Raw genomic sequence first — 13,923 nt, forward strand, 5'->3', positions numbered from 1 at the left:
ATTTGGTTTGTTACAATTTTTATTCAAGATTTTTTCTCTGTATTTAAGACTGAAATGGTTCTACAATTTTCCTTTCTTTTTCTGTCTTTGTCTAGTTAATATTATGGTTTTGTTAGCCTTATAGAATAAATAGGATAATAGTCCTTTTCAATTTTCTGGAAATGAGTAGAGTTGCTAGCGTTTGTCTATAAAATCATGCAGGCCTGGTGTTTTATCTATAAGTTCTTTTTTGGGGGGATATCAGGGATTGAAGTCAGGGGCACTGGACCACTGAGCCACATCCCCAAAATAATATTTTGTATTTTATTTAGAGACAGGGTCTTGCTGAGTTGTTTAGGGCCTAACTAAGTTGCTGAGGCTTCGAACTTGTGATCCTCCTGATTTAGCCTCCTGAGCTGCTGAAATTACAAATGTACACCACAGCTCTTGGCTATGGGAAGACTTTTAAATCATTGCTTCAACCTGTTTTAGGACTACTAGGACTTTCTTTTTTCAATCAGTTTTGGACTGGGATATAGCACACTGGTAGAGACCTTGCCTAGCATGCATGAAGACCTGGGTTCAATCCCCAATGTTGCAAAAAAAAAAAAAAAAAAAAGTTTTAATAAATAATGATTTTCATAGGAAGGCTGGGGTGTAGTTCCTCCAGCACCTCAAAACAACAAAATTGCATGGGAAGCAAGTGCTGTGATGTAATTGTGTAATCCATCAACCAGAGAGGCCAAGGCAAGAGGATTGCAAATAGGATGCCAGCCTCTCAAAATAAATTTTAAAAAATACATTAAAAGAAGGTAGGAGATGTGGTTCAGTGGGAGAGCAAATCTGAGCTCAATCCCTAGTACCTCCCCCTGAAAAAATAATTGCATGAGAATATTTCCATTTTGTCTGTTTTCTTTATTTATTTGGAGACAGGGTCTTGCTAAATTGCTTAGGGCATCGCTCAATTGCTGAGGCTTGCACCACTGTGCCCAACTGTTTCACACTTATTGTCACTAGTTGATAGTTTGTTTTTATTCCTTAAACTATAAATGTACAGTTTCTATATTTTTATGTAATTCACTCTTTTAAAATCCAAATATATGAAAAATTAACTCAATGAGTTTTTCCCTTTTTTTTTAGAGAGAGAGAACTTTAATATTTATTTATTTTTGTTTTTGGCGGACACAACATCTTTCTTTGTATGTGGTGCTGAGGATCGAACCTGCCAGGCGAGTGTGCTACCGCTTGAGCCACATCCCGAGCCACATCCCCAGCCCCATCCCTTCTTTAAATTTCAGGCTTGATTTGAAAAGAAGAGCTAGCCTGGGTGGATAAGCCAAAGCAGTAGAAGTCCCAGGGCAATGTCTGTTTTGTCCTCCTGCTGTGATCCCTGGGGGCTATGGAAAAGATACTACAGGCAAGATCAAAAAAATGTGATCCTAGAGCCAGCATGGGGCCAATCCAGCTGCAAGGAAGAGCTTCCTTTATGCAGAAAGTGGAGAGCAGTACTGCCCTTTCAGACCTGCCCAATACCAAATGGCAGGAGAAAGGGTGGATTGATCAGGAAGAAGCAGCCTCCAAGCTGCCTAGAAACTCTGGGCAGGGCTATTTGTGCTAATATCTGCATTTTTCTTTGGTCAGAAAGAAAATCTTTCATTGTTGTTGTGTTTTGCAGTGCTGGGGATCCAATCTTGAGGCTCTGGGTTGAATCCTTGGTTCAATCCTCTAATGCAAAACAATAATAAGAAAAAAAAAAAACAAGAAACCCCTAAACTATCATAAATTTTGTAGGGGATGTTCTCTGATTATAATCAGAATAATATACAAAACAAAAATATGAGATTTAGATACACAAAATAAAAAGATGATAGAAGTATCTTAATATTACTTAGAAATTAAGAGTCCTGGGATAGGGAGGTAATTCAATGGTATAGCACTTGCCTAGCATGTATGAGGCCCTGGGTTTAATCCCTAGTCCTGCAATAAATAAATAAATAAATGAATAAGGCAGGAGGATTCAAATTGTTAGAAACACCTTATAATTTTCCATTATAAAATGTATTTCCATATACAACTTTCTTTTGTCTTTTTTTGTGATGCCAGGGATTGAACCCAGGGCCTTGTGCATTTGAGGGAAGCACTCTACCAACTGAGCTATATCCCCAGCCCACAATGCTTTCTTAATTTATATTCTGAAACAATCCTTATGAATATACTCTGTGTATTTAATTTACACAACAAATTTCATCCCAGGAGGGGGTTGGACAGCATTTACAAAAACTTTGCCTTCATCTTTTTTTCTCCCAGGTTTCATTCAAGGGGTTGGAGCACAGGATGTTACTGAGTCTGATCTGTCTCCCTTATCTTTATCACAGTGCCATCTACCTTAAGTGAGTTCCCCACTGTCAATTGATCCCAGAGGCTCCTTTTGGGCCTTTTTCTTACAATAGACATATTGATATGCACCGGAGGAGGCCCTTTCCAACCTTTTCTTTAGGCTTCCTTGAAGATCCCTTTGCTGAGGCTGCCAACAAAACACAGGTTGCTTTTAGTTTCTGTGTTGTTCTTTTCTGGGTGTAGTTGTTTATCCTTCCAGTATCCCTAGGCATTTAGTTTGATGGGATACTATTACAGCAAGAATTTTGTCCTGTGATGGATATTTCCTAGCCAAATGGGGTGTTTTGTCAGATCTTAAAAGGAAGAATATTCCTGTCCCCAGATTATAAACTAACAATGCTGGAACCTACTGCCATGTCCTTCGTAGCCAGCAGCCACCCCCTGAACAAGATAGAATAGTTAATCCAGCTTTTTTGCAAATGTAAAGGCCACCCCTTGAAGTTAAACATTTCAGTCAACTTCTTTGTTCCAGAGGGGGTGGGATGGGGTGGATGGAAGTGGGGGCAGACCCAAATGGAAGTTACAGAAAAATTCAAACTCAAGGACTAACCGGGCATAGCCAGAATTTCATGGGCCAAGCCAATAACCTTGGCACCCCCCACCACAATGTCTGTACAACAGATTCCAACTATTAGCCTCAACCTTATTTTTTAAAATATCTGTTCATTGGGGTCTCTGATCAATGCCTTTATCTAGAAGCCACAAAATCTCTGTTAGGATCCCCTTGCATCACAGGAGCTCCGTCTTCTTTCACTCAAACAAATCTCACCCCTTTTTAATAAGATGAAACACTTTACTCTTGCTACAGTTAGTGACTTTAATTAAAATGCAGCTGAAACTTTTTGTACATATAGAATTACACATATTAGAATTTTAACTCTTAGTAATCTTGCTTTTAGGTTAAGACCCAGAAATGAGCAATCTTAAACCCTTTTTAATTTATCAGTTTATAAAAACACATTTAGGGGCTGGGGTTGGAACTCAGTGGTAGAGTGCTTGTCTAGCAAGTGTGAGTCACTGGGTTTGATTTCAGCAGCACATATAAATAAATAAAATAAAAGTACATTGACAATTAAAAAAATACATTGGGCTGGGGATACAGCTCAGTTGGTAGAGTGCTTGCCTTGCATGCACAAGGCCCTAGGTTCAATCCCCAGCACCACAAAACAAAACAAAACAAAACAAAAAAACCCACATTTAATAGACCCAAATATGTTACATTATGGAATTTAAAATGCCAAGAATACTTAAATTTATACTTAGTTGATATTTTAGTATTTTAATTTTGAAAATTAATAAGATGACTCCTCTAACAAAAACATTTCTGAAGATTAATCCTATTTATGTTAAAACTAATTTACTCCTGGGTGCAGTGGCACACACCTGAAATCCTAGCAGCTTGGGAGGCTGAGGCAGGAGAATTGGAAGTTCAAAGCCAGCTTCAGCAATGGTGAGGTGATAAGCAATCAGTGAGACCCTGTCTCTAAATAAAATACAAAACAGGACTGGGGATGAGGCTCAGTGGTTGAGTACCCCTGAGTTCAATCCCTAGTACCAAAAAAAAAAAAAAAACAATTTTCCCATTTCTAACTTATGTTACCCATAAAAACCAAGGTATCACACAAGTGTAGCTAATACTTTAAGTCAGTTATTCCTTCCTTAGAAGCAATGAACTTTTTTTTTTTTTGATACCAGGAATTGAACCCAGGGGCACTTAACCATTGAGTCACATCCCCAGCCTCTTTTTATATTTTATTAGAGACAGGGTGTCACTGAGTTGTTTAGGACCTAGCTAAGTTGCTGAGGCTGGCTTTGAACTTGTGATCTTCTTGCCTCAGTCTCCCAGAATCACAAAGTTGTGCAGCACAGCGTTCAGCTTGGACATTGTATTTCAAACATTTTATAAAAACCAACACTCTGATTGGTTAGCTACCTAGAAAAAATGTGTGGGTTAATAATTTCAAAGGCATCTTTATTCTTACCAATTTAGATTGACCCTTTTTGTTAAAGTTTTATTTAAATCATGGTTATTCATTTATCTAAATTTTGGTACCATGTACATGATATAGACCCAGCACATACATAGACATCCATACAATACACAGATTAAAATAGAGGCTGTCACAGATTTTTACAGTATAACCCAGACGTGAAAAGGGCCTGTGTGGTTTGGAGCATTAGGAATAATCTGTCAGCCATGGTGGATGTTGAAATCAAAGGTCCAGATGGCTACGCGTCCTCCATGGGAGCAGATTGACTCCCACCATCACCAGTTTATTTTCCCTACTTAGACTCTTCAAAGGAAAACAAAGAAGACTTGTACATATGGGATCTTTCCACTGTCCTTCCCTGACCCTGGGCCTAGTATTTTTCTTCCCCATTTTTCTTGTAGGTTTCTTTTTTTTTTTTTAAAGAAAGAGAGACAGTGAGGGAGAGGGAGAGAGAATTTTTAATATTTATTTTTTAGTTCTCGGCGGACACAACATCTTTGTATGTGGTGCTGAGGATCGAACCCGGGCTGCACGCATGCCAGGCGAGCGCGCTACCGCTTGAGCCACATCCCCAGCCCTCTTGTAGGTTTCTGTAATTAAATTTCCCCTGTTGGGCTGGGGATGTGGCTCAAGCAGTAGCATACTCGTGCGGCCCTGGTTCGATCCTCAGCACCACATACAAACAAAGATGTTGTGTCCGCCGTAAATATTTAAAAAATTCTCTCTCTCTCTCTCTCTCTCTCTCTCTTTTAAAAAAAAATTTCCCCTGTGAACTCAACCCTCCCTTTTTGGAGGTTTTCTGTACACCCCAGGGCCCCCCAATCCTGCTTTCCTGGATATGATCTCGTGTTTTTCAATAGTCTCAGTCACATTCACACAACCTCCAGGATGTCCTGACTATCAAGGAAGTACTGCTCTCAAGAGCTTGAGAATAAATTGGTTTGTGTCCAGAGTTACTTGGTCGCTGCAGTGCTTGCTTGGGTCCTTTCCGACATAATCAATCTACTTTTGATTTCGGGTCCATTGCTGACCTCAAGGATCACAGCTTCCTCCCCTGCTCCAAGGCCCCCACAACAAAGCAGTGGGACATGTCTCCTCTAAGAAGGGAGGCCCCAGAAACCCTATGTGACATATGGAACTCCATGCTGGGCATCAACCTTGTTAGAAATATGGAGGTGCTGGAAGAAATCAAACACATGGTCAGAAGTAGGATGACAAGGCAAACCTTACTTCTTCCAGAAGTGTGTGCTACCAACCACGGCTAGCAAGCACACCTGGGCAGGTAGTCCACCTGCTCTTATCCCTAATGCAGCGATGCCCTTTGCCCTGATAGGAGGAGCTCAGGGTTATAATCGACATGATTACAATGGTTACAATCTGCATAACTTTAAAATTGGGGTGGGCAAAGGGAAGGGCTATAATTAAATGGCTACAATTGGATCCAATTAAGGCTAAATACTATATTCTGAAAATGAACCACCAAACTTTCTATTTCCCGCCTGAGTTCCAGGCCAGCCTCAGCAACTTAGGGAGATCCTATCTCAAAATAAAAAGGACTGGGGATATAGCTCAGTGATATAGCACTTGAGTAGCATGTGCAAGGCACTGAGTTTAATCCCCAGTGCTACAAAAACAAAGTACAAAAGGAAACCTGTTGACAACTCTCATTTTTGAATATAAAAGCAAATATCCTAAATAAAAGATAAGCACATGGATTACAGCAATATAGCAAAAGAGTAAAATATGACATCAGACCAAGAAGCACCTCTTTCAGAAATATCAGAGTGATTCAACATTAGGAAGTCTTTCCACAGAATTCATTATTCAGCAATTGAAGGGGGGAAACTTGGATGTTCATATTAGCAGGTTAAGTGTAATACTGCTATATGAGTTCTAAGCTAGAGTCCTGACTCTGGGGATCCAACAATTCAGGTCCAGCCACTCACCCCCAAAACCAAGCAGAAAAGGTAATGATGAAAAACATGAAAGAAACCTTAATCACAGTAGATACACTGGGAAGACAGAGGGATCCTTGTCCTCAGCCCTGGGGCTGACAATGATTTGATGTTTTAGAGAAAGGGGAATGGGAGCAATGGTGCAGGTCCACATAGCCACAGGGAGATTGTGTACCTGCTAAAACAGGTGGTCTTGATCAGGTGGTGAGTCCACCATCATCTCAGATTTGATCAGGCAGGGCCGTACCCCCCCTCCCCCAGCTAAGAAAGTGACTGTTGCCTGGGGGTAGCTTCCACTCATCATGAGATGTTTATAGGATCAGACCTTGTTCCTGGAATCCAAGATGACTAGGAGCAAAGAAGAGGAATGCAAAATGGAAGCAGAGATGTCAAATTCTTTTTTTTTAAGAGAGAGAGAGAGAGAGAGAGAGAGAGAGAGAGAGAGAGAATTTTAATATTTATTTTTTAGTTCTCGGTGGACACAACATCTTTGTTTGTATGTGGTGCTGAGGATCGAACCCGGGCCGCACGCATGCCAGGCGAGCGCGCTACCGCTTGAGCCCACATCCCCAGCCCTCAAATTCTTAATCTTTCTTTTAGCCACCCACTGGACATTTATAGGCAAAAGTGAAGAGTCTAGGTCCTTGTTACTATATCAGCCACCAAGCATTGCTTGAAAGTACACTTGGAGAGAAGATGAGAAGGTAAAGCTGGGATGGCCTTTTCCCTCTTCTGCATGTTGCAAGTCGTCCCCCCCCCCACAAAGCACACACCCTAAAAGTAAACAGAAAGCAGCCCCAAACTGCCTCTCCCTGATACACCTGTGTCTGTCCTCTGTATCTGAGGAGTAGGTTTTGCATGCAATTAAGGGCAATAGGACCCGGGGAACCCCAGGAAGAGATGGAACAGAAGCAGGGTAGGAGATCCATGCAATTGAAATTCTAAAAGCATAGCAGAGTAACTGAGGGACAGCAAATCTCAGAAAACACCAGAAGCAAAGTCTACTTGGATAGGTGAGGGCTCACTCTGAAGTGCTAATCATGCATGCCTTGCATAAATCAGGAGCTTGATGTCTGGGGTCAAGTGAATGGAGACAGAGCAGAAGCCACACTGGGGCAGGGTGGGGGGAGGTGACTTGAAGACACAAAGAAGAGCAAATTGGCCAGGGGGGTGTAGGAGCTCAGAAAAGGCTAGTGAGCATTTTTTGGTCCTATTTAAGAAGTCTTAGCCCCCAAACCATGAAGACTCTCCAGGTGCCTTCTTTGAGCTTCATTGTGTCACCTGCCTTTTCCTTTAAGGTTTACAATATGCCTGGAATTGATTGTTATGCGTTGTGTCTGGTAGTTGTCAAGATTTTCCCCCCTAAAACAAAAGAGTCTTCCAGGTTGAAGGTACTCAGGAAGAATAAGTAGGGTCTTATTACTTGGTCCATGTTGGGCCTTGTTGTTTCAAAACAATGTCAGGAAGTTGCCCAAAGTACTTGTTTCCTTTTAAAGAAACAGCATATTCAGATGCAAGTCCTTCTGAGTGTGCTTTTATGTATTGGAACTTGTGGCTTATAAATTGTAAGGGAGCCATTGACAACCCTCAAAGGTGGCTCATAAATGAGAACAAGAGCCCAGTGTGGGTGGGGGAAGGGCATTGCCAATTTTGTCCCTTGCTCAATCTTAATCTTCCTCCTTTTCCTGGCATCCATCTTCTTTAGCAACTTTCAGACCCTCTTCAATTTCCCCCTCTCCAGCCATCTTTGCTGCAGCTGCACAGAGCATTGGCAAATGCACCTGAGCTTCAGGGGAACAAGTCGTCTTCTGTTTCTTCATTTCTGTTTCTTGGCTGTGTGGATACATTCACTTGTATGAGGGCTGGGATGTAGCTCTGTGGTAGAACTGGCTTAGTGTGTTCCTGGCCCTGGGTTGCATCCCCAATACTCCCACCTGCCAAATACTGATAGACCCAACCTGATCTTTTCTTAAAATTGGGAGCCATCTTGCCACAAAGCCATGAAAAGCTAATTTCGGCTTTACTATAAATTACTGCAAATTCTGAACCTGCTTGGAATGCCTGCCCATGCCTTGAACTCACCCATGCCTGGCTCTCTGACCAGACAGCAGCCCTCTCTGAAACTTTAGTGACACCTCACAAATCTTGGCCTTCCCTGGCCAGACAACGACCCTCTCTGAGGCTCTAATGGTCTTCATAAATTCTGATGTTGGGGCCAGCAAAAAAACAAAATGTAAACTACCATTAGTGTGATGCTCCTCAGAGTTCTGTTATCTGTAACCCCCCTTTGTGTAACTTTCTGGGCTATAAAGCTGGGCTTCAGGAAAACTGCAGCTGCTGTTTTGTTCCCGAGGTTTTGGGTGGGAGAGGCAGCCCGGCCGGTTGAAATAATAAGCTTGCTTTAATTTGATTTTAATTGGAGTCAGTGGTCTTTTCTTGCGTCCTGGACTAACAATACCTTGTACCTTCATGATTTGTGTTTTCCCTTTCTGATATACTTAAGTAAACTTCTACTTAAAAGACTTTTTTCTCCACATAGATATTCAATTGATATAGCTTCATGTATTGAAAAATTGTCCTTTCTCCATTGCTAGGAAGTATGCTGGGGAAATCCGATTAACAAATAAATGTCCCCCCAACCTGGAAAACCTCTCCACTAAAATAGAAGAGAAAGAAAACAGTTTCATTATTGAACAAGCATCAAGCCGGGAAGCAGTGCCACCGGAGGGACTTCCACACTCTAAGTGGCCACATGAAGGCACATTTGATACACTTGGCAATTTGGAGTCAGGTAGCAGCTGAAGTGAGGCCCAGCCCCTAGAGCTTAGACACCTTATCTTTCTGGATGGTTCTTTATTACATTTCAAGGAGCTAGTTCAAAGATCCCAGAGGACCGGAAACATTCCTGAATTGTGAGCTGCTTTGGCCATTAAAAAGATTTACATAGCTTGACAAGGACAGAGAAAGGAATTCCAAACAAAAAGGGAAGAGTGAGGAGAGCCTTGGCCTTCTCTTCAACAGAGAGAATTAAGCCTCTGCTTTTTAATTTGCATTTGCCCTTATGACACTCTCAACTATATATATATATATATATATATATATATATACACATATATATGTATATAGACAGACAGATAGATAGATTAAGCACCCCTGTGTTCAATTCCTAGTTTAAAAAAATAAAAAAAAAATAAAAAAGAAAATGGGAAGTGGCTAGGCAAGACAAAAAAAAAAAAAAAAAACTCTTCTACAGAAGTGTATACCCCCACAGGGAATCAGCAGAGCAAGCACACCTGGGCTGGCAGTCCATCTGCTTTTATCCCTAGGGAAGCACTGTCCCTTGCTCTGATAGGAAGAGTTCTGGTCCCCAATTAGCTAATTTAAAATTGTGGAAGGCATGGAAAAGGGCTACAGTTGTGATTGGATACCTGTAAGGGAATTTAAAAGTGGCTCCATTCTGACCACATTGTTCCTAACTTAAGGTGGCTCCATTATACATGTAAAATTTAAGTTACAGTACACATTTGTGTTGCATTACAGGTTTAACTTTGATAGAAAAGTAAATGTTAATCTTACACATACATGGCCATTATCTAGTAGGGAAATCTGTGATTCAAGAGTATAGACTGAACTTCCAATGTTAAGCATTCCTGGCTCTATTCCAAATTTATGGTTTCGTTATGAGGCATTTCTCAAAGACCTCATCTTAGGCAATGCAGGAATGTTCAGAAGTGAAATGAGTAGATTATGAGAGCTGTACCCTCACTAGTGGGTTAATATACTTGATGGGTTAATAATTTGAATGGACAACTGGGTGGAACTGTAGACAGGTAGGTCACTGGGGGAATGGCCTTGGACTATATCTTGTCCCTGGTTCCTCTTTCTCTCCCACAGTCTTTCCCTCTCCCTCCTGGCAGCAAAGAGCTGAGCAGATTTCCTCCGCCATACTCTTCCACCATAATATTCTGCTTCACTATGATCCCAGACCATGGAGTTGGCTGACCATGGGCTAAACCTCTGAAACTATGAGTTTAAAATAAACTTTTCTTCCTCTAAATTGTTCTTTTTTTTGGGGGAGAGCAACCAGGGATTGAACTCAGGGGTACTCAACCACTGAGCCACATCCCCACTCCTATTTCATATTTTATTAAGAGACAGAGTCTCACTGAGTTGCTTAGCACCTCACTTTTGCTGAGGCTGGCTTTGAACTCATGGTCCTCTTGTCTCAGCCTCCCAAGCCACTGGAATTACAGGCATGTGCCACCACACCTGGTTAAATTGTTCTTGTCAGGTCTTTTGGTCACAGCCACAAGAAGCTGGCTAACACATCTGCCCCCATACTACAGACTGAGTTTAGGGGTGTTTTACCACTGAGCTATATTCCTAGCCCTTTTCATTTTTTATTTTGAGACTTGGTCTTGCTAAATTGCCCAGGCTGGCCTAGAACTTGAAATCCTCCTAAGCAGTTGGGATTCCATGTGTGCACCCAGCTATATTCAGTTTTAATCTTGAAAATAAATCTACCCCACAGGCTACTCTTTATTACATCATCCCAAATTAATAGTTATATTATTACAACAGCTAATTAAACCTTCATGAATAACAAAAAATCTTTGTCTAACTACCCATGTTGGACTGGAGAGAAATTACCTCCTACAGTGAATCTGGTGACATTATATCTGTCCTCTGTGTGGGCTCTATCTGTAAATGCCATCTTTCCCTTCCTCCCTTCCTCTCTTCCTTCCTCTTCCCAGCATCTTTTGTACTGCAGATTGAGCCCAGAGGCTTCTACCACTGAGTGATAGAGTCAGGTATCTTGTTTGATCAGTCATTCATCAGTTTGGTGATCTCCCCAGCACTATGACAAGTAAATTCCTTTTCTTGTTACAAGCAGAGTCAGTTTCTTCTTGCAATCAGAAAAATCTAACAAATACAAAATCCTAGGAGAGTGTGGGGGAAGGAGAACATCAGGGATAATCAGCTGACCAAGCCCAGCAATGAGAAGGATGGTACAGGGACATCCCTGCATGGCTACCCTGGAGCACAGCATTGTGTTCAAAAGATAGATATGGCTATACCCGGCATAGCAGAGCATGCCTCTACTTCCAGACACTTGGGAGGCTGAAGCACGATGATCACAACTTGGGGATCAGCCTCAGCAATTTCGTGAGGCCCTAAGTAACTTACCCAGACCCTGTCTCAAAATAAAAATAAAAATGGTGGGGGATGTGGCTCAGTGGTTAAGGGTCCCTAGGATCAATCCCTGGTTCCCAGTAAGTAAGTAAGTAAGTAAATAAATAAATAGAGTAAAATAAAACAAAAGACATAGACATGTTCAGGCAGAGTAGCCAAGAATTGTAATCCCAGCTACTCAGCAGGCTGAAGCAGGAAAATCACAACTTGGAGGCTAGCCTGAGCAACTTAGCAAGACCCCCTTTTGAAAATTAGAAAAAAATTTAAAAGGCCTTGGGGATGTGGCTCAGTTGAACAGTGCTTCTGGGTTCAATCCCAAATACCATGGAAAGGAAAAGGAAAAAGAAGAGAGATGGCAATGTCATGACAGATCATGTCACCTCCATGATCCCCACTGCCAGTAGAGCCAGAATGCCCTGATTTTTACCTGAAGTGTCTCATCTTGATTCTGTGCTGATGAAGTTCCTATTCTCCATACCCTGAAGCTTGGAATAAGAATAGCATGACACCCCATAGAAGGATTTTGCTCTGACCTTGGCGAAAAAGCCATGGTTTACTTAGGAGCAGGATACACAGAATAGCCCATTCTTACAGTTTTTTTCCACTGGATATACAGTCCCTAGTCCTAGTCCCCACACCAGCTCTGTCAGATACATGACTGGGGACCTCTGTTTCCCAGGAATAGTTGGTGACCTTGCCTACTAGCCTCCCTTGAAAGGAACTCTCAGGAAAGCTGAGGCTATACCACCACCCAGAAATTCTGTCCAACTTCCTTCTCCAGGGAGTTTGGACCCTATAGGGACAGGGCTTCCTCTTCTTCATCATCTTCTTTTGAAATGTCATCATTTATTCTCTAAAATAATAATGAAGGGTTACCTTCAACAGACATCCTTGTTTTTTACAGATAGGCAGCAGGTATCTAGCCCTAGACACTATAGCAAGATAATATAGAAAACAATACTCAAATGTTGTCCCCAGTTCTATAAGGTCTTCAGAGCAGAAATCAGTAGTACAGTTTTATACTATAGGCAGAGTATCCCATATGCCAAGAAGGTAGGTCCCACTTGGGACCAGAAGTGTTTCAGACTTCATAGGTTTTTGAGATTTTGGAATATTTGCATAGATTTTATTGGTTAAGTATCCTTTTTTGTTTGTTTATTTTTTAGTTGTAGTTGGACACAATACTTTTATTTTTTAATATCTTTATTTTTTTTTTTTATTTTTATGTGGTGCTGAGAATGGAACCTAGCACCACACACATGCTAGGTGAGTGCTCTACTGGTGAGCCACAACCCTAGCCCAAGTATCCTTGTTTTGTTCTACCAAGTCTCTCTTTTTTTAAAATTTTATTTTTTAAATTTTTTCTAATTAAAGGCTTCCCCTTCTTTACTCAGTCATAAACTGTGTTTGCTTTTCTGTTTTTCATGGATCATGCTGTCAGTTATTTTAATATGAGAAGTCATTGCCAAATCCAAGGTCACTTAGATTCCCCTGTGTTATCTTCCAACATTTTACAGTTTTGTGTTTTACATTGAGGTCTGTGAGTTAATGTTTGTGAAGGGTCTGTATCTCAGTCTATTTAGGCAAAAATGTTTTAATGGGTAATTTATAAACAAACTTATTTCTCACAGTTCTGGGAGCTGGAAAGTCCAAAGTCATGGTGTCAGCATATTCTGTCTGTTGAGGGCCTGTTCCATTGATACTGTCATCTCATGGAGTCTCATTATGGTGGAAAAGTCAGAGAATCAAGGCAGCATTCTAGAGCATTTTTTTTTTTTTTGGTGCTCACGTGAAGCACCTTCTACTGAGCTACACCTTTCTTCATTGAATTGTCTTTGTTCCTTGCTTGTCCCAGAAACATGGCCTCATGTATGAGGACTGGACCCTTAAGGTGCTGTGAGACAGATTTAAGATTGCACAGTATGCAATTTGTTGAGGACTTACAAAAGCATTATCTTGGGCAGCAGCAAGACTAAATGGATCCCCACAATTTGGGTGGGAAGAAGTGGTGTATATCCTGGCTAGGATAGAGTGACAGAATGTACATAGTTTATCTTAAGCTAGTATCAGAGTCAGATATATTCCTGCCACCAAGGTCAGTTGTAAATCTCCACATATCAAGCTAATGATTTGATCTATTTATAGTTTTCTGGGAAACTATGCAGGAAAAACTGACTAGGGTTACTCTGGGGTAATCATGATTGTTACAACTTAAGATGGCTTCAGTCATGTCAAGATGAATCCTTACACTGGTCAAAAATCAATCTGGCACTGTGATGCATGCTTGTAAGTCCAGCAACTCACCTGTAATCTCAGCTACTGGGAGCCTGAGGCAGGATTACAAATTCTAGACCAGTCTGGGCAATTTAGATAGCCCCTGTCTCAAAATGAAATTTAAAGTGGGTGGG

This window comes from Urocitellus parryii, chromosome X (genome assembly GCF_045843805.1).
Source record: "Urocitellus parryii isolate mUroPar1 chromosome X, mUroPar1.hap1, whole genome shotgun sequence".
Taxonomy (NCBI): domain Eukaryota; kingdom Metazoa; phylum Chordata; class Mammalia; order Rodentia; family Sciuridae; genus Urocitellus; species Urocitellus parryii.